Source organism: Apostichopus japonicus, chromosome 18 (assembly GCF_037975245.1).
Source record: "Apostichopus japonicus isolate 1M-3 chromosome 18, ASM3797524v1, whole genome shotgun sequence".
Classification (NCBI taxonomy): domain Eukaryota; kingdom Metazoa; phylum Echinodermata; class Holothuroidea; order Aspidochirotida; family Stichopodidae; genus Apostichopus; species Apostichopus japonicus.
In genome coordinates this window covers 658257-679729 of record NC_092578.1, presented here as the reverse complement: position 1 = coordinate 679729, position 21473 = coordinate 658257, and the positions used below count along the sequence as shown (strand labels likewise).

At 36.2% G+C, this 21473-nt stretch overlaps 1 protein-coding gene across 4 annotated transcripts in view; it reads left to right on the top strand.

Moving 5' to 3' along the window:
- Window positions 1-21473, top strand: part of LOC139958602 (secretin receptor-like) — a 134180-nt gene that overhangs the window by 32011 nt on the left and 80696 nt on the right. For all 4 annotated transcript variants that reach the window (XM_071955782.1, XM_071955779.1, XM_071955785.1 and 1 more), the window contains one exon: window positions 9735-9807. The gene's annotated coding sequence lies outside the window, so the exon portion shown is untranslated. The remainder of the gene's footprint in view (window positions 1-9734; window positions 9808-21473) is intronic.

Below are 21473 nucleotides of genomic sequence, written 5' to 3'. Positions count from 1 at the left end.
ATTCAGATTGTTTTGATAAAGTATCTTGTTTCCGTCATCTTGCACTTTTATCTTTGCATCATGAATATTTAACTGCCTCCTTTCCGAAAATATCACCGGCTCACAATATGCGGCCATTTTAAGCATAGCAACGTGACGTAGTATTGTCACCTGTGTTTTAGGAACCGTATGAAGAAGAATAACAATAAGAAGAACACATACATACACACACACACATGTATATATATATATATATATATATTAAAAACATGGCAACAATAACAATAATTAAGTGTTATATGCATAAATTAAAATAACAGTTCATCAAATTTCTTAAAGATAATTTCCAGTGCAATTAATACATCGAACATCATAATATCAAATAAAACGATTGCCACTAATAGGATTTAATAATAAAAACAAATCCCAAGAAACATGCTGCACAAGATGTGATGAACATTCTATCATAACATAATATATTCCAAGTTCTTGAAACGTTCTATTTCATACTCTATTACGACATAAACATGCAACTTAAAGAATAACATGAGTATACTTGTCTTTTGACAAAAATAGGTTGAATTAATAACATAACTTGCTACGCAGTCTATACGCAGTTTTAAGTTAATTATTATATCCATGTAATTTAAAACTTGACGTTTGTATGAAATACAAAACTGTTGATGGCAGTGTAAATTATGACTGTAAATGGAATAGAGAGTATGTTTCTTATGTGCCACCTCTCTCGATCTGTTTCACCGTGTCCTATAAATGAAAAGATTTGCCTCCAAAAGTCTAAATTTACATGATTCATTTCTATATATAGCCATTAATACATTAATACATTCGTTCTCCTTTCTGTCTTTTCATTGCGATCTTTAAGTTTTACAAATCAAATAACTGTTATTCACAAATCCTGTTAAGGATCAGAATGATGCTGAGATTATTGAGAGTGATAGTTTAAGAAGCAAACAGTTTTCCTCTCGTATCTTCTCGTAACAAACTAGGCGCCTCTAAGTGGAATATGAGCCGTACGTATGGAACATAACATTAACCAACTCAGTGAGTGACAATTGGGAAATCAAAAAGGGGGGGGGGGGGTAGCCAAAGGGACAACGATATCAGATTAGATTATATGAGTATAGGATTAATCAAAATGTAAATTTTACTTTTCAAGTAACAAAATTTGAAGTCAGACTATATTTTATTAATGTTAAACATTACATTTATGTCAGAGGTGATCGAAGTTTTGCCTCCATCCTGAAAAAAAAACACATACCGGGCGATTGCATTTTTTTTGTATTTCTATTCGAAATGTCTGTTTTTTTTGCTTCATATAAGGGGAAAATCTGTCATTTTTCATCATTTTAGATAAATCAAATAATGCATACGTTTGAGTAGAAATGTCTTGACTCATGTTACGCGTCTCCGTTCATTACATTATTGCGTCCTTGAGGTTGCTAAAATCATATTAGAACTACTTTCGTCTACTCTATGCATGGTTTTGCATGATAAAGCAATGTACTACTTGACTGAACAAAGTAAAGTATGTATTGAGACAGCTGACTGTGTGTGTGTGTGTGTGTGCCCAGTTGACTAAGTCCTCTGTACCAAGCAATATATACAGTTAGTGCACAAACTATTGTAACATGTTGCGTATCGTCACAGGAGATGTGCTTAAGTGAACCACAAGAAAATCGGCTACATTCATCAAATATCAACAGTTATGTAGGTTTGAAATAATTTGATAACAGAAGCCCCTAAACCTAGCCTGCTTTTGCGTGCAATTGTCGGACTGTTTAGAATGGCAACGCAGTTAATGCTGATATCCAGGGTCACTAGCTATGACAATGCAGTTAATGCTGATATCCACGGTCACTAGCTATGACAATGCAGTTAGTGCTAATATCCAGGGTCACTAGCTATGACAATGCAGTTAATACTGATCTCCAGGGTCACTAGCTATGACAATGCAGTTAATGCTGATATCCAGGGTCACTAGCGATGACAATGCAGTTAGTGCTAATATCCAGGGTCACTAGCTATGACAATGCAGTTAATGCTGATATCCAGGGTCACTAGCTATGACAATGCAGTTAATACTGATCTCCAGGGTCACTAGCTATGACAATGCAGTTAATGCTGATATCCAGGGTCACTAGCGATGACAATGCAGTTAGTGCTAATATCCAGGGTCACTAGCTATGACAATGTAGTTAATGCTGATATCCAGGGTCACTAGCGATGACAATGCAGTTAGTGCTAATATCCAGGGGCACTAGCTATGACAATGCAGTTAGTGCTAATATCCAGGGTCACTAGCTATGACAATGCAGTTAAAACTGATATCCAGGGTCACTAGCTATGCCAATGCAGTTAATACTGATCTCCAGGGTCACTAGCTATGACAATGCAGTTAATGCTGATATCCAGGGTCACTAGCGATGACAATGCAGTTAGTGCTAATATCCAGGGTCACTAGCTATGCCAATGCAGTTAATACTGATCTCCAGGGTCACTAGCTATGACAATGCAGTTGATGCTGATATCCAGGGTCACTAGCGATGACAATGCAGTTAGTGCTAATATCCAGGGTCACTAGCTATGACAATGTAGTTAATGCTGATATCCAGGGTCACTAGCGATGACAATGCAGTTAGTGCTAATATCCAGGGTCACTAGCTATGACAATGTAGTTAATGCTGATATCCAGGGTCACTAGCGATGACAATGCAGTTAATGCTGATATCCAGGGGCACTAGCTATGACAATGCAGTTAGTGCTAATATCCAGGGTCACTAGCTATGACAATGCAGTTAAAACTGATATCCAGGGTCACTAGCTATGCCAATGCAGTTAATACTGATCTCCAGGGTCACTAGCTATGACAATGCAGTTAATGCTGATATCCAGGGTCACTAGCGATGACAATGCAGTTAATGCTGATATCCAGGGTCACTAGCGATGACAATGCAGTTAGTGCTAATATCCAGGGTCACTAGCTATGACAATGCAGTTAATGCTGATATCCAGGGTCACTAGCTATGACAATGCAGTTAATACTGATCTCCAGGGTCACTAGCTATGACAATGCAGTTAATGCTGATATCCAGGGTCACTAGCGATGACAATGTAGTTAGTGCTAATATCCAGGGTCACTAGCTATGCCAATGCAGTTAGTGCTAATATCCAGGGTCACTAGCTATGACAATGCAGTTAGTGCTAATATCCAGGGTCACTAGCTATGACAATGTAGTTAATGCTGATATCCAGGGGCACTAGCTATGACAATGCAGTTAGTGCTAATATCCAGGGTCACTAGCTATGACAATGCAGTTAAAACTGATATCCAGGGTCACTAGCTATGCCAATGCAGTTAATACTGATCTCCAGGGTCACTAGCTATGACAATGCAGTTAGTGCTAATATCCAGGGTCACTAGCTATGACAATGTAGTTAATGCTGATATCCAGGGTCACTAGCTATGACAATGCAGTTAGTGCTAATATCCAGGGTCACTAGCTATGCCAATGCAGTTAATACTGATCTCCAGGGTCACTAGCTATGACAATGCAGTTAATGCTGATATCCAGGGTCACTAGCGATGACAATGCAGTTAGTGCTAATATCCAGGGTCACTAGCTATGCCAATGCAGTTAATACTGATCTCCAGGGTCACTAGCTATGACAATGCAGTTAATGTTGATATCCAGGGTCACTAGCGATGACAATGCAGTTAGTGCTAATATCCAGGGTCACTAGCTATGACAATGCAGTTAATACTGATATCCAGGGTCACTAGCTATGACAATGTAGTTAATGCTGATATCCAGGGTCACTAGCTATGACAATGCAGTTAATGCTGATATCCAGGGGCACTGGCTATGACAATGCAGTTAATGCTGATATCCAGGGGCACTAGCTATGCCAGTGCAATTAATGCTGATATCCAGGGTCACTAGCTATGACAATGCAGTTAATGCTGATATCCAGGGTCACTAGCTATGACAATGCAGTTAGTGCTAATATCCAGGGTCACTAGCTATGACAATGTAGTTAATGCTGATATCCAGGGTCACTAGCTATGACAATGCAGTTAATACTGATATCCAGGGTCACTAGCGATGACAATGCAGTTAATGCTGATATCCAGGGGCACTAGCTATGACAATGCAGTTAATGCTGATATCCAGGGGCACTAGCTATGACAATGCAGTTAATGCTGATATCCAGGGACACTAGCTATGACAATGCAGTTAATGCTGATATCCAGGGGCACTGGCTATGATCTGTCGGGCAGTGTCCAAAACAATACGGTCCCCTGATCCTTTCAGACCTTATAATTCTATATTTATTGCGTTTTGTTTCATTATTCTGGGCTTTTATCCATGTTAGATGAAGGGGACACATTGCTCGGGGGCTCTGGTCACCGTCAGTTATCTCACGCTGATATCGCGTGACCTAAACAGGTTTACATGAAAACAAGTTTCTGATCTCATATAACTATTATGTTATTATACAGCGCAACCATCAGGTATATGCGTGCATTTCACAGTTAACATGAACTGTTGCATTCAAACAAAAACGTGCTCTGGCAAAAGGATGTCACGCATTGCTTTGAACGTCTGGCAAATCATGACGTCATGTTAACTACATGTCTGTAACCTTAGGCACGCTCTCTTTGACTATTGAAAGTCTAATTAATCGGACATGAATTTTGTTAATGCGCAATCACAAGGCTACAAAGCTGCACGCCGATCTGTATATGGTACGATGTTAAGCATGCGTAGACTTCATGCACTGCTGCAGAATGTCTGTGGAGATTTGCGACAGACGATCGACTGTTAACGTTTTATACTTGAAAATGTCAAGAGACATTACATGATGCAGTAATGATAAGAAAAGATCAAGTACCTTCCTCCAACAACCTTCTTCATCCTCCTCAAAAACATAATAAATCATCTTAAAAATGATGTTCGAGGCGACTGTTTTTGGGAGCATATTTGATAATCAATCGTACATGTCACTCGAGTTGCATTTTAAATCATTTGAATTTATTCTGCATTCATTTATATAGGTTCAAGGATCCAACTGATTGTGTAGTAAATGGTACTGACTTCCTCAGAGTGTCGGTGTTATACATTTGTTGTGGAACTTAATTACAGATGCATCTTGTCTTTTTGATTTTATCTTTAAATACCGAAGTTCACTTATTCGGTACAACTTAAATTTCGTTATTCCAATCTCTTCTGATCCTCTCATCGTCAATAGTTGGTTTCAAACTTCTATCGACAAAAGAAAATTATCTTGAAAAAGTATTAAGCTTTTCCGAAACTATTCGTATGACTTGTTGTTTACCGAAAAGAAGCTAATTCGCTGGTGAACTTGGCTGTTTCCTGATTAGTGTAATACATCAGTGAAGTAAACAAACATACATGTACGACTCATAGACGATGGTGGAGTAGGAAGAGGGGGGTGGTAAAGTTCCAGATAACATACTCTGGGACCTAAAGGCACAACCAGCTTGTACCCCTCCTGTATTAACTTTTGAAGGCACAGCCTCAAAATGTTAAGTTGGTATATATATATGTTTTGGCTGGATGTGTTTACGGAGGGCGCCATAACCATAGAGGCTCCCTTGACCTTCCAGTCCTCTACATAGGTAGTTGCCTCATCTGTCTATTGTATTGATAATCCGACACTGGTCGGGGAAAAGGGGAGGGGGGGTGTGAGGAGGGTGGAAACAACACTTAAGATGTAATTATCATGTGACACGGATTAAGCCTCTGTTTGGTATGCAATAATGTTTTGTGGCAGTGGTTGGGATTCACTTTGCAACTATACTGAAAGGGTGTGGACCATTGCACCTTGGACTGTGATCCCCGGTGGCTAGGTGAACTCGATCCTAACTGGATCCTGAAATCACTATAAATATATATATATATATATATATATATATATATATATATATATATATATATATGTATATATATATATATATATATATATATATATATATATATATATATATATATATATATATATATATATTTATATATATATATATATATATATATATTTATATATTTGTGGGTGTGTGTGTCATCCCGTATATGATACGACGTAAAACGAAAAACTCGCGGAGTAAAAGTAAGTCAATATGAATAAAGAATAATAATGAAAAAAGAGAGAAGTTTTAATGGCTGGTTACTGAGCTCTTAGCGAAAGTTAGAGCAGTGTCCTACTTCTGCAATACGCTAGGGGAAACATCTGAAGGCAATCTTTAAATATTTATTTTAGTATCACACCCTTCTGATTAGGAGTACACATCTACGGCAAAAATCAAAACAACCAAGGGAATTGCAATGTTGAAATGATCAACATCAATAGTAAATTTTCAATGTTTTTCTTTTGAAATGTTCAATAGTAAATTGAACAAATCAAAATGAAACCTAGTTCTTTTTTAGTAAGACCGCCCGAAACTTCAGTTTTAATCTCAAATTATTTTTGTTTTGCGGAAAGATTGAAATCTTTACGATTGTACCTGTGACATACTTTCAACTTTAGACCTATCAAGTTACGAATTGATTCTGCTGTACCCGTGACATACTTTCAAATTTATCAAGTTACGACTCGATTTTACGTACATGTTTCTTCCAATCGTGTAATACATCAAACGAGTCACAAAGTAATAATATATATACTTATGTCTCGCTCTCTACGCCATATCCACTGCAAGAGAATTTACGATGAATAGGTCACGTGATCTGGCTATATCCTTCACATACATATAGTTACCTTCAGATTGCTGTATATATATACATACATGAATACTTCTGCTTACGTTTCTTTCGCTGAAATTGTAGTTCGACAAGTTTTGTTACTCAATAAAACAGTAGGTTATGTAGTGTGAACTATTTGTCTACATTTATGAGACTTTTATCAGACACTTATACAAGAAGCACATATGACGAGGACGAGGGAGAATGTCTTTATTTGAAACGTAAATGTAGGAAATGGCTTCATAAAAATGTATATTTCAGCTGATTATTATCATTTAAATGTAGAAATTAGAATTGTCTCGTATTAACCGATCTATATGTTTATGCTAAACTTGGCTATACGCGTGTCGAGAATGTTAAAAAGGCGGCTTATTTCCTTCACGCTGTGTATATTTATTGTTAAGAAAGCAAACTAACCAGATAACGATAACTAGAGCTGGGACAGATGTTATCTGACACAGCTTGTAGAGCTAACTAGAAAGAAGTAAACCCAATTTATTTATTGTAAAATATTTATTTTCATTTATGCCTGAGGTAAATAACTTCAAGAAACTCAGAAAAATGTTGCTCTGTTTGGAAGATGTTATGGTTTGAGGCTTGAGTAAATGTATCGTGTGGATCGCTAACTAATGGAGGTGAAACCTTTAAACTTCCTTTCCAAATAAAACAGTTGTTGTAATGAAATTAATATAAATAAAAAAGCACATTAAAGACTTCAGAGTTTTTTCGAAAGAGAGAGCCTGGGAGTATCCAGTCATTTCCACTAAAACCGTTGCATCTCTCAAATTGAATAAAGTTTTCCTTATCTGTTTGGGTAAGCTGTACATCCTGAGCATATATGTTCCACATTTAGGCCTATAATGATGGTTGCATTTGTCTCTCCTTCCAAGGAGTCGGTGTTTCACTCGTTTGACTGAATCATTATGAAGCTATTACCATGAGTGTATGCAACAGGAATACATTCATATATATAAAAGCGTGACGACTCATGCGGGTTTCTTCTTGACCTACTTTATCTAGTAACTTCGCCCGTTGTTATATCCACTCCTTATTATTCCTTAGTCATAATATAAAATCCATCGTTCCTATTTTTAAGATCTAATTTAGTAGCAGGAGCAAACGTATATATAACCTTTGACATGGGCTCAGCAGGACAGTAGCTAAAGCAAATAGCCCTGAATGATAAACGCAATGGGTAAGACAATAAGATGTGTCAAGTATCATTATCGTTCATGTAGGATATGTAAAGAGGGCACGAGGTGGCGATTAAATTAAAGGGGTGGGATAATGTAAAAATAAGTAAATAAATAAATACATACTCATTTGATCGCACTTCGTGTCATAGTTGTAAACATAGCGATATACTTTTGTTCGCGACAATGTCTTAAATATATTTTGACGAAATAATCCATCTTTAAGGCTCTATATAGTTCCCTTCTTTATTAGAAAGCTGTACATTGAAGATTAAATATTATACCATTATTAACAAACGAAACCAAACCCGAAATACTAATAAATCAGTGTATACAATACCGGTACCACAATATATATTAAGTTTTTCCCCAATACATCTCTCAGCAACTGTTCATTATATTCGTTCTTTCAAGCAATATCCTAGGAACGTATGGTAATTTAACGAGCTATACATTTGTATATAGTGCATACAGTGTTACTGAAACTACACAGCGAATAGCGGTGTTTGTTATAATTTTCATAAAGATTACTAGTGTGAATATGTGAGTAGGAGTCCTTCGAAAGTTACACCCTGATTACAAAAGATACTATTGTTGCCAGTGAGAAAGTGACAAGGACCTCTATGAAATGATATAAAGAACTCCCAAGCATGCTGCAGTTGAAATCTTCACCAATAATCCACGGCCAAAGTTTGCCCATCTCTTCCTTTTGAACCTGGATTCGCCCCTGACTCAATTATAGCTGCCGCCTGGTTATATAAACCCCTAAACTGTAATAAATGCCATGAGAGAGTTGACTTAACCATTTAATCAGTGGCTACTTATCGCTTACACGGATCGGTCTGTTTAAAAATAGAATAACGCCCTTTTCCGAAGAATCTATCTGATCACAAATTAGGCATTTAAGGAGTCCTTCCCCAAGATTACCCTCCTCGCTAAATGCATATCAGATTTAACCGACTGCGTGCAAATTATGTCCAGACATTTAATAAAAGCCTGGATTTCCCTTATATCTCTACATAAACGTCAGTATGTTAACACACTGTACAGTATGTATCAGGGGCGGATGCATGATTTTTTTTTTAAGGAGGGAATGTGGTCCTGGGATCGACTCTCAGTTGACTGTCGTGTGCATTTACAGAGGGAGGGAGTGTTCTTTTAAGAAGATCACGAAGTTCTTGGAGTAAGTTGGTAATGGAACTCTGTATGCCTCTCGCCACTGTCCTCTCGCAGGCCTCGATGAAGAGAAAACATCAGTTCTAGTCACTTGCTACAAATACAACTACATTCCTTCCAAATTTGATATGCAAATTAGAATGTTTAGGTGATGTAAGACTGAGGTATAGTGTCACTCGCTATAAACAAAAATGTAGGTAAAAGTTGTTATATTTTATAGTATTATTCACAAGTGATGGCTATAATGCTATAAACAAATGGTATAGTTCTTAGGAATATCTTTGAGAATAATTAAGACAACTGATTTGAGGTCTTAAAAGCAACGAAGCTCTTTAACTTCATCAGTTTGGTCGAGATTGATCGATCCGTGTTAAGAGGTTAATCAAAGGTTATGCACACCCGGGGGTCACGGCAGGGTTTTTCTCAGACCTAACCCTCGACCATCAATGACACCGTTTAAACGAAGGAAATGAATTTTTAGAAGGTAGTATAACATTTAATAATGTTAGTGTATTACAAAGAAGTATTCATAACACTAAAACTGTGAAATGCAATTGAAAAGCCATCAGAGAAATGATTATTATTATATTTAATTGGATTTCAGGAGACGGCGCGTCTTTCTATAAATTGGACTGGCAAGTACACAGAAAGATTCCATCCAGCGGTGATTTTAACAGGTAAGGGCCGTCTTTAGTTTACTTAGAGCATATAGAGGCTCTTATTCTCATAGATTTATACATATAAGCTAATCGATGAATGTTAGTTTTCTATTTGGAAAAAGTTATCAAATAAAACTATAGATTGAAATGGGTTTCTCGCTGCCGAGTAACCAACATAAGTTATCCACGTGATCAGATAGTCATTATAGGTTTAGTGCATCTCGTATATCTTACATAGAGAGACCCAGATCTAATATGACGTCACGAAATCTTAACTCAATGGCAGATTTAGAGTATTAATTTATGCGGCAACTTAGACAGCACATGACAACCTGAGACCTTAGCATATTGACATTTGAAAGCACATTGTACAACTTACCCATGCAGTAGTTGGATGGGAGAATGCTTCAACTCAACGCAACAAAAAAATGTTGTAACATGAATGTCACAACGAATGTTGCTAAAGAAAGATGGACGGACAGTCAAGATTTAACACAAAGTCATAGCATATGTATAGCCTACCTACAGTATTATTAGCATATGAATATTCATTATGCACCTGCATTGCATATATTGTATAAGCGGGAACATATATGCTTACATTGCGTTATATTCACCATGCACCTTAGCCCACCTGCATAGATAGTCTTCTTAAGATGAATACTTAAGACAAGTCAAAATGAAGTGTGCATTTCATCCTTTTTACAAAATTGACTTTACTTCTCTCTGGACCCAAAATGTCAGCAGAAATAGCACCTAGCCTAGCTTAAGACTTTGTGTGATTTTAAGACACCTTAATTAGTCTCATTTATTAACTTCTGATGCTAATGTAACTCTGTGTGACCCTATCTGCTGCACCTTCTTTGACAAGGAGCTCAAATTTCATATTGTTCGTACAGAATATTGAACTACAGTGTCTAGTGTAAATTTGATTAGATGTGGGATATACAGTTATGAAATGTAACCAAGTAAGTCATGACGTCTGTAGCTTTAAATATCAAATGATGACATTGTGTGTGGGGGTAGGGGGGGGGGGGAGAGAAGGGGATTCCCGGGATTAATTTCTTAACCTTGATAAGTCATTAAAGCTACTGACCAGATACAATGAGATATGCAATTATTGGATGTTTTCATGTGATCTGTACAGTATCATCACCCTTTCACATACTGACCAGATACAATTAGATATGCAATTACTGGATGTTTTCTGGATTTGATCTGTACAGTATCATCACCCTTTCACATTGCAGTCTTATCATGTTTATAAAGATATTTTTAAATCTTTCGCCTCACTTAAGATGTACTCATTCCATACTGATATGTTATGTAGTTTAACTATACTTAACGACATCCTGGAAACTACTTATAGGAAACATGACCTATCAACGCTTTGTCTTATCATTAAGAGTTTGTAAAGAGGAACCCTCTTTTCCAAATGGTCGATGTATTTGATTTGTTCATTCATACGTAGAGAGATAGAGAGGAATGAAGAGAAAGATACCCAGCATACCATACACACGTGTCAAAACGATAGCATTGCTTGCAGGGGGACTTGACGAAATCATAGATGTTCAATAACTTTAAAATTCTCATAAATTATACATTCTCTTGTCAAAACATTGAAAGGGGAAGAATTATGGGTCAAAATTCCAGCACGTGAAGCACATCTATTCTTAAATGATCTGCTGGGGTACCAAGAATGTCGCAGGGCGAGGGACGGAGAAAATGTAGACCAGAGGTGGAGGAGGAGAGAGAGGTGGAGACAGCTTATAGGAAATATTTAGTTCAGGCTTGCATCAATTCATGAGAGATAGAGATATAGATGTGTTGAGTCAATGAGCACTTTAAGGATACAATGAACTGCCTGTATAATATATTCAGATATATAGCATATTAATTTAATTCATCACCAATTTAGTTTAGACCAACCATCATATCTATCATATACCCTCCCTATTACCATATCTAACACGAGACCAAGCACCATACCTTACATCATATGTAACACCATATATACCTAATACCATACCTAATACCATACATGAACAATGCCATTCTTACTACCATGTCTAACTCCAGACCAACCACCATATAGAGTCCCATGCTGCGATCTTAGCATGGAGCTTCTACGGAGCTACATCCTGGTGCTGTAGCATGGAGCTACTATAGTCTATCATTCTGGGATCTTAGCATGAAGCTTCTACGGAGCACCATGCTGGTGCTATAGCATGGAACTACTATAGACTATCATGCTGGGATCTTATCATTGAGCTTCTACGGAGCACCATGCTGGTGCTACAGCATGGAGCTACTATAGAGTCTCATGCTGGTAACTTATCATGGAGCTTCTACGGAGCACCATGCTGGTGCTACAGCATGGAACTACCATAGAGTCTCATGCTCGGATCTTAGCATGAAGCTTCTACGGAGCACCATGCTGGTGCTACAGCATGGAGCTACTATAGAGTCTTATGCTGGTAACTTATCATGGAGCTTCTACGGAGTTGCAGGTTGGGGCTTCAGTATATGGAGCTATACTACGGAGTTTCTACGGAACTTACTATTGATTCTGCTTTATTATGATCATTAGGATCAATTAATGTGGAACCACTGTGATTTTCAGGTTTTGACGTGCCCTTCTCGCCCCATCACCCACCCCCCCCCCCTTCCCTGCATCAATCGCAAAGAAAGGCTATGCTCGGATAAAACAGTTGGAAAGAAATATCAGCATGTCACAGTTAATTATACTGAGTATAAATCTTAAAACAACCTATGACGGATATATCATTAGAAGCAGTACTCATTAGCTGATTAAAAGGTTAAAATAATGGATTGTCTCTCAGTGATAAATGCAAGGCGTTGTTTTAGAAGTCTTTCAGAGTCTCAAGGACTGTTATACTACAATAGCATCACGCAATCTCGGGATAAATGATTACTTTAGGCACAAATCTAAAAATGTTGAAAAAGACTTCTATCAGCCAAGGTTTTATTTCAATGCCATTTTTACTCTTTGAGAAATGAATTTTAAATATCTGAGACTCATTAATTAAAGAGGTTGGAGACTCCGTCCTTCTCGTAGACCATTGGGTCACTTCATCAGATTGCCGCACAAACCCCTTATAACACAGACCTGTTTTGACCTCAAAATAAAACGTTTAAAAATACATTACAAATTGTTCATGATAAAATGGTGTAGTCCAAGGGTGCTCTGTTGTTCAACATGAACTTGAAAGAAAATATTTTGGGTGAGTTATTATAGAGTGTATAAAACAATCGGTTAACGTTCAACATTTAAGTCCTCACCGCTGAACTGACGTCATCGTCAATTTAGCCTTAAAGGAGCCTTCCAATGCTAATTATTAAGTTTACGTAAAGCTGAATATCTTGAATAACAATAGCTGTAGCAACAGTGCTATATCAACCACTTGTTTTACGTTTTGTTTTCTTCTTGGATTATCACATTTTTAGCCTAAAACTTTTGACTAAGGTCATCCTATGGGTCATGCAGTCTTCCTTGGTATCAGCCGTTTTGATGAAGAATTTCAAATGATTTCTGATTAAGAATGAAATAGTTGAAGTATTATATAATGAAACTATCGCAATATGAAGAAAGGGAATATTCTTCATTACGATTAGTAATACACAGTGCACCAACCAATTTGAATAGCCAGTATTAGTTCCGCGAAACACCGTATTAGTATACTAGTCTGTGTTCATTACATTGTTCATTATAGAAAAGCAAACGAACAAAGTCGATAGTGGAATGCCTGTTCATTTGGCGATGTAATCTTAGTGCATTTGTATTGGAACGATACCCTTGGAGGAACCTTTCGCCATTCCAACATACAGCTTTGTATTTTAACCTACTACCCTTCAAGACTTGTCAGTAAAGTTGACACCGTGTATCAAACTATCGTGGCATTACTGATAGTACTAAGGTTAGTTTATTCTTTGTATGCATAATCTGTCCTGTTCTCTTACAATCACATCTGAAACAGAAAGGCTTAAGGTGAAGATTCTCAGAATCGTCAAAGACATCTCTATCAGCTTGACGAGCATACCAACCATTCTTTCCGTCCACAATGTCATAAATATGACAAATCATGTTAAGTTTAAATATATACGGTGTGTGTTACAGAATTAAACACTTATGAAGGTATCCGCATAACACAAGCCTCTGAGGTACTGGTAAGAGACGCTCGGGTACAACCAGAGTTGTTACGATTTGAAACCTGGATATCTGCCATACTATATAGTTAAATTTATAGTTAACTTTATAACCATTTATCGCTACCGATAAACGGGCAGGCGAAACCATCATTCTGGCTACAACCAATCAGATAGTCCCTGGTATTGTTAATGTCCCTTATGATTTTGATTGAAACGACTGATCTATATCTATGGTGTAGACAATATACTAACAGTAAAATTAGGGGATTATATACTGTTGAAAAATCATCAAAATATGCAACGCTACGATATATGAGATAAATGAGGAATTTCGATACCCAGATCTTGATAAAACGGAGATAGAATTCACGAGTAGGGAGCGTGGAGTCTCATATCTATAGTAATTATTTTATAAATGTTAAGGATTCGTCTTTCTGACTCTTTATACATCTTTACATAAGAGTCTTGGTTAGGCAATGACTCACAATTACTACTTCAAGCGTTCTTGCAGTACCGACGCTTTAGATACCGTTGCATATGCAACATGTTGATATTAGCAAAATGTATCCATATGCAACATTTGTGAAGAAGATGGCGTTCGTGTTAAATTGTAACAGTTGCAAATGTCTTAAGCTTGTTATCAGTCTTAACATGATACATTTGCAACGTTCGTTCATGCATCCATTCATTTACCCACCTACTCACCCACCTACCCACCCACCTCTCACCCACTTACTCACCCACCTAAATTTTTGCGAAGGACGTGACCTATAAAAAGCTCTGGGGCAAGGCAATAGACCCACTATCATGAAGGGAACAATTCTTGTAGAAAATCAATTATATGCTAATTATTGAAGAAAAAACGAAAGTAATGCAAAAGAAGGGAGCAAAGACGAACAGTTAAAATCAACAACAACCTGTTCCTTCGCGCCATAAGTAGGCAGATGCTGATCTGTATCCTACGGTATAGTGTGTTGTGGTATTCTTCTCAAAGGTACTAACCTATTTGAAATACGAGCTACTGCTGTTCTTACGTGGACCAGCCAAGGAAGAAGACTGATGTTTTTTTGTTATGCAAGAGAAAGACTTTACTTGACCATTCAGTAAAACAGTAAGTAAACTGCACACATGCAACTCATGTTATACGGTTGATTCCACACGTTAACGAGAGTAGGCTATATGTTTTATAAGATTATTATCCCGGTTAAAGTTTCTATATAGGAACTCTTCCTGTTCGTAATGGTGCATGGTCGTTCATATTCTACCTGGCCCATATGTAAATTAATTCTTTCAGGGTTGGCACTTCTTCTACATTGTATTCAAATTACACTTTAATTCATTAGGTATACAGTGTTTCCTTTGGACCAAACTGTATGCAGTGAGCGCCTCTCGTAAAGCATATTAACGAAAATGTGAAATCATGTAACTTTTAAACATCATTTAATTTGACCCGGATCAAACCTGCATACTACTCTAACCGCGAGTCGTTAAACTCAACTATATAGTATAATGTGACCAGCCGAATGGCAATGGACAGATTCTGGAAACGGGACCAACTTGCCGTCTTCTTATCCTCGCTGTTGAATATATTACTAGCTTAGCTTAGTCAGCCTTACAAGGGAGAAGGCGACCAACATTTCTTTCATTTTTTTTTCAATCAGCTACAAATAGAAAGGGAAGATTCGATCTCGATAACAAGTTTAAAAATAACCTCTTGATCACGATTCTGTCTTGGTTCTTCACGTTCACTTGTAACTTTCGATCCTATGTGCCTTCTTTCAGAAATAAAAAGCAGAGAAGATTTATAAGCATAGCAAACTAAATTAAGATCAGGCGACAGAGTCCAAAGGAGATCTGAAGAAAGATTGTCGTAAAAAACTCCAAACTGAGACAGCTAAGGTCTTTGGCTATCGTTTTAATCATTCCAACACCGCACCATAAATATTCTTTTAATTACTACGGGCCAATTATTGTCGTAACCGCGGTGTATCCAACGTTCGACGAACTTGAAAGGTCATTGCAATTTATCCACAGTAGTTTCAAAGTTATGATCAAAGGGAGCTTTCTGGGATATAGAGACGAGTCCAGTAACTGTTGCGTCAATAATGTTTACATAATATAACAATCGGTAGTGAAATGTTTCACACTACGCAGTATTTCGACAAAATATAAATGAATAAGACAGTTTCTCCAAAAGAGTTGATCAGATGTATAACATTGTGATGACGAAATTTCTCAAAGTTGTTTCGAACGGTCTTCTCTCGTTTCATAACCAGCGATGTGTTATTGTACTTACAGATAAGGGGTATGGGGAGGGTGTGAGGAACGGGAGAAGGGTAAAGCACGTCATACTTGCCTTTGTTCAGGTTACATGAATGTTCTTGTGAGAGTTCCGTTTAGTTATAGACTATAGTTGCGTATAGGTAGAGGAAGACTTGACACAAAGATAAGCCACTTACAGCCTATAGAAGAAATATAATGAATCTGTAATACAAATGATAGAACTATTAAAACAAAACTCAACCGATTGAATTCGCGTATAACGTGTAAATAACATTTATGTTCGAAACTCTCTTTCAATAGCAATTGTAGATAATAATAATAATAGCCCTGAGATATCATTGTAACCTTGACCCTTCAATGAAAAGATATATTCTTTAAGTTAAGAGTAGAAATACGGCGTTTTGGGTTTCAGTTTGTATTGAAAAAGATTTTTTTTGTATCTTTGAGATCAGAATGCGGTGTATAACAGCGTCTGGTAGTCTGTAATTACAAATTACCTTGGTAACAAAATATATTTGGTTTTTAATCATTTATATATTGTCCAAGCCATAAGCAAAGATGCATGGTTAAAAATAAACTAGAAACGCGTGGATGTTGAATCAACTCAGCTAAAATCGCCTTTGAATTTAGATTAGGAGAGTATATAATCCATATGTAGGCTAGAGGGATTGTGGTGAACTGCGATACAGTGGCATATTATAGAAGCAAAAGAAAATCGTGTCATCCTTCTTGAACTCAGCTAGCATATATCTCGATTTCAAGGCTAAAATTTGAATAACAGAAAGTGGGATTTGTTTGTGTAAAGCGCAACTCATACACAGCTTAATCCAGAAGGATGCAATTTACCAAACTGATCTTCTTGGAACCTGTCGTGCTATAATAGTGCTATAATGGTGCTACCGTGCTATAATGGTTATATAATGATGCCATAATGGTTAGATAATGGTGCTGTAATGCTTATATAATGTGATATAATGGCGCTATAATGGTGCTATGATGTTGATATTATGTTGCCGTAATGGTGCTACCAGCGACAACATTGTAATCCTGTACCGTGAACCGACTTCTCCAATGACTATTCCAAATGTATCTACTGATTGTCGTTACGTCATAGTTTATTTGCCAATTTAAATCACAAACATAAAGACGAAGGTGTGACTTATATCGTTTTCAGGGTTTACCCATTACATTTGTAATTTCAATCAGGGTTTACCTGATACCAACTGTGCATTCACTGCCTCCTTCCCTGAAATTTAAGATCTGTAATCCTGATTAGATTTTACAAACAAACCATCCATGAAACATTTTGCGTGGCCCTTTGCAATTGTTTAAAAAATATAGCCAAAGACTGCATTGTTAAAATAATATTTATAAAAACAAAACAAAACATTAAAAGTGTATACGCTTTGAAGAATTTACAATCAAAATAATATAGAAACCTCTCAAAATGAATGTGAACTATATATAATCAAATTAAAACTAATCACAACATATATTCGCCTCATGTGTTTATATGCCTTAAGACATATTTGAAAGATTGATAACCTTATTTGCATGAACTAAATATTAGACACAAGACCGATTTTTTCGCTAAAAAACACGTATTAACGTCATCTTGAATGGATGAATCTTCTTTAAATTAAAACCAGAAATGTTGAGAAACGTGAAGTTATTAATGCATATATTTTTAGCAAACATGTAAATGATTAATGAAGACTGCAGAAAGTGTATCTGACAAGCTGCAGATTGTATATGTAGGCAAAGTATCGTTCAACCTGACTTTTTTCTCTCTCCACCCACCCCCAGCTCTCTCTCTCTTTCTCTGTTCTGTACAGTATCTCGCTAACCAAACAGTTTGGGTGATGCTAAGCAGAGGCAAGAGTACATATAACGTGATAACTCATGTCTGGTGAATGATTAACGTAAACTCATTTGTATCTATCCTTCTGTATACGATATGTTACAACATCCTTCTCATTGTTTTCTTTCCAAGATTGATTTGCAATGTTTGAATAATCTAGTGCAGATTGTTTGTTTTTCTTTCTTAAATTACGTAAGTTTTTTTCTTTAGAAACCTTTACTCTCCGTTGAATTGTAACTTAGTGTTATATTTGACCATTTTCATGTACTATTTTGCAATTATTTATTTTATGTTTTATTGATTTATTTTATGTTTTATTTACATACCTGAATATCCCTCATCTACTTCAGGGATTTATCCAGGGACAATAAGGTCTACTTTGTTTTCTCAAAACAGTTTATGCTATACGTCCCATCCACAAAGTGTATTATTTGTTTGCCCAAAAACAAAACGTTGGTATAATTTCATCATTTCTTTATTTTAGTGGACTAAAGTGAAATATTAAATAATTGTTCAGGAATCATGTTCCTTATAAGTAAACATTCAAGTATGGTAACACAAGATTGCAGAACATTCAACACAAGATGTCAATTTAAGTGTTTAAGACCCTTTCATGTCAATAAGTGATAATGATTGAACAAGGAAAACATAATTTCATTCAAAAAATATTAGTCGGTGGATATTCCCTGATTCTACATCCTATTCTACAATTCCGTTAGCCTACATTATCTTATGCCGCGTTGATATTTCGATAGCGTAGATACATCGATAAAATTTAAAACATACCACAATCAGGTGTTTTGTTAATCAGAACAATACGGTATGCTTCCATTAACATTTAAAACATACCACAATCAGGTGTTTTGTTAATCAAAACAATACGGTATGCTTCCATTAACATTTAAAACATACCACAATCAGGTGTTTTGTTATAATCAAAACAATACGGTATGCTTCCATTAACATTTAAAACATACCACAATCAGGTGTTTTGTTATAATCAAAACAATACGGTATGCTTCCATTAACATTTAAAACATACCACAATCAGGTGTTTTGTTAATCAGAACAATACGGTATGCTTCCATTAACATTTAAAACATACCACAATCAGGTGTTTTGTTAATCAGAACAATACGGTATGCTTCCATTAACATTTAAAACATACCACAATCAGGTGTTTTGTTAATCAAAACAATACGGTATGCTTCCATTAACATTTAAACATACCACAATCAGGTGTTTTGTTAATCAAAGCAATACGGTATGCTTCCATTAACATTTAAAACATACCACAATCAGGTGTTTTGTTAATCAAAACAATACGGTATGCTTCAATTAACATTTAAAACATACCACAATCAGGTGTTTTGTTAATCAGAACAATACGGTATGCTTCCATTAACATTTAAAACATACCACAATCAGGTGTTTTGTTAATCAGAACAATACGGTATGCTTCCATTAACATTTAAAACATACCACAATCAGGTGTTTTGTTAATCAAAACAATACGGTATGCTTCCATCACAAGGAACGTCAAAAGTATGACAACTATAGGATAGGCTAGGATACAAACTTTTTTTCTCCGTCTGTGGTATAAAATATAATATTCAGACCTCGATGAAGCATTTTTCTTAAATATAAGTAACTAGAGAAGACAAAATCTATACTTAAAGTGCTTTAGACGGTAAACTATACCTCTGAAATGTTCATGAAGATGATTATAATGATAATAATTTAAATGTCTAAACAGAAGTGTAAGTTACCACCCACTATACGTATCCAATTTGCAGTGTGTTTGAACAAATCTATTTCAAACACACAGTTGTCTTGCTTCAAACATAGTAATGGTACAACACACAAATGTTGTTTATTTACATATCACCAAAATGTAAATATGAATCAAATCGCTTTCCGGGTCAGGCTGTAAAAGTTGGGATAAATTATACCGGAATCGATCCATTATAAACAAAACGTTACAAACGCTTAGGCTACGATAGTTCTATAAATATAGCGATGAAAAGATTTCAAAGAATATACGTCATAAAGCAGATATTATATAATATGTCATTAAACCTTTTTGTTATAAAACTATTCTATTCATGTATAACAAGCTTCTGAATAAAAGAAGACTTTTCTTGTTCGCGTAACAAGTAAACATATCACTGTTTGAACAGGAAGGTGGTGTAATATCGGTCCTTTCGTTTACTTGCTTTCAACACGTTCGTTATTTCCATTCTGTTTTTTTTCATTTCCCTGAGATGATTCTAGATGTTTTGTCAATCCTGCGATGTGAGACCTTGACAATTGTATTTGTCGTGTAATAAAGGCAAATGCCCCCTCCCCAACCCAACCCCCCCCCCGTCCATTCTGATACATTGCCGACAACAGTAGTTTTGTAGATGCCCATAGCTCTTCATTCTTCATCGTTATTATTACCTATACTCTTAATTGTAAGGACACCACATTTTGGATCGAAATTTACTTCATCAACATAAATGGACGAAGCTAAATATAGAAACGAAGGGTAAACATTTGAGCGTGTAAATGCACGTATTCAAACAATAGACACTTAACTAATGTATCACCGGCGTTAAAGTGCATATGCCATTATAGCGTATATATATTGTGCAGGAAAATAAAGTCATGAGTGCAGGTCGGAAGAGCGATTCAGAGTTGGATTGTAAAAGTATTCTCTTTTAAGTTTGGAATGAAAAACATGCCACTAGAAAGGTGTTAATTGATTCATTAAATATGATATGTTTTATTTATCATAACTATATTTAAATATATCGAAATATAAAGGTAGTAAACATATATGCATCGTAGTATATATATAAATATGAATATATATATATATATATATATATATATATATATATATATATATATATATATTAGGGCCCGGCGATGTTATCGAGGGCGCGCTGACGATAATTAAGAGGTTATTGGGTAACTCTGAGGTCACTCTGTTTGGCGGTCATGCTCTCGGTCATGAGCGACATTAGCAATCAACCATCACTGAGTTGTTTTCCCGACCGACACTGACTATATATAGCATATCATTCCTAAATGGCCTTGCCGATAGGGAAACCCATGCATCAATTATACGCAAACCTTGCCAACGTTTGTCTTGAAGGGCTGTCATCAGGGTATCCTTGCCATCCGGGGCAAAACATGTTTCAATAATCACATTCTTCACTTTTGAATGCATCCTGCTTTCATTTTTTATTTTGATACGTTCTATGTCAACCTCGTCTGTTCTTGTTCATGGTCATGTTTGCATATATGTATGCATTTTGGCTGAGAGTAAAAAGAATACTCATCGTGTATATTATACATACACAGCGCATGAGGAAATCCGACG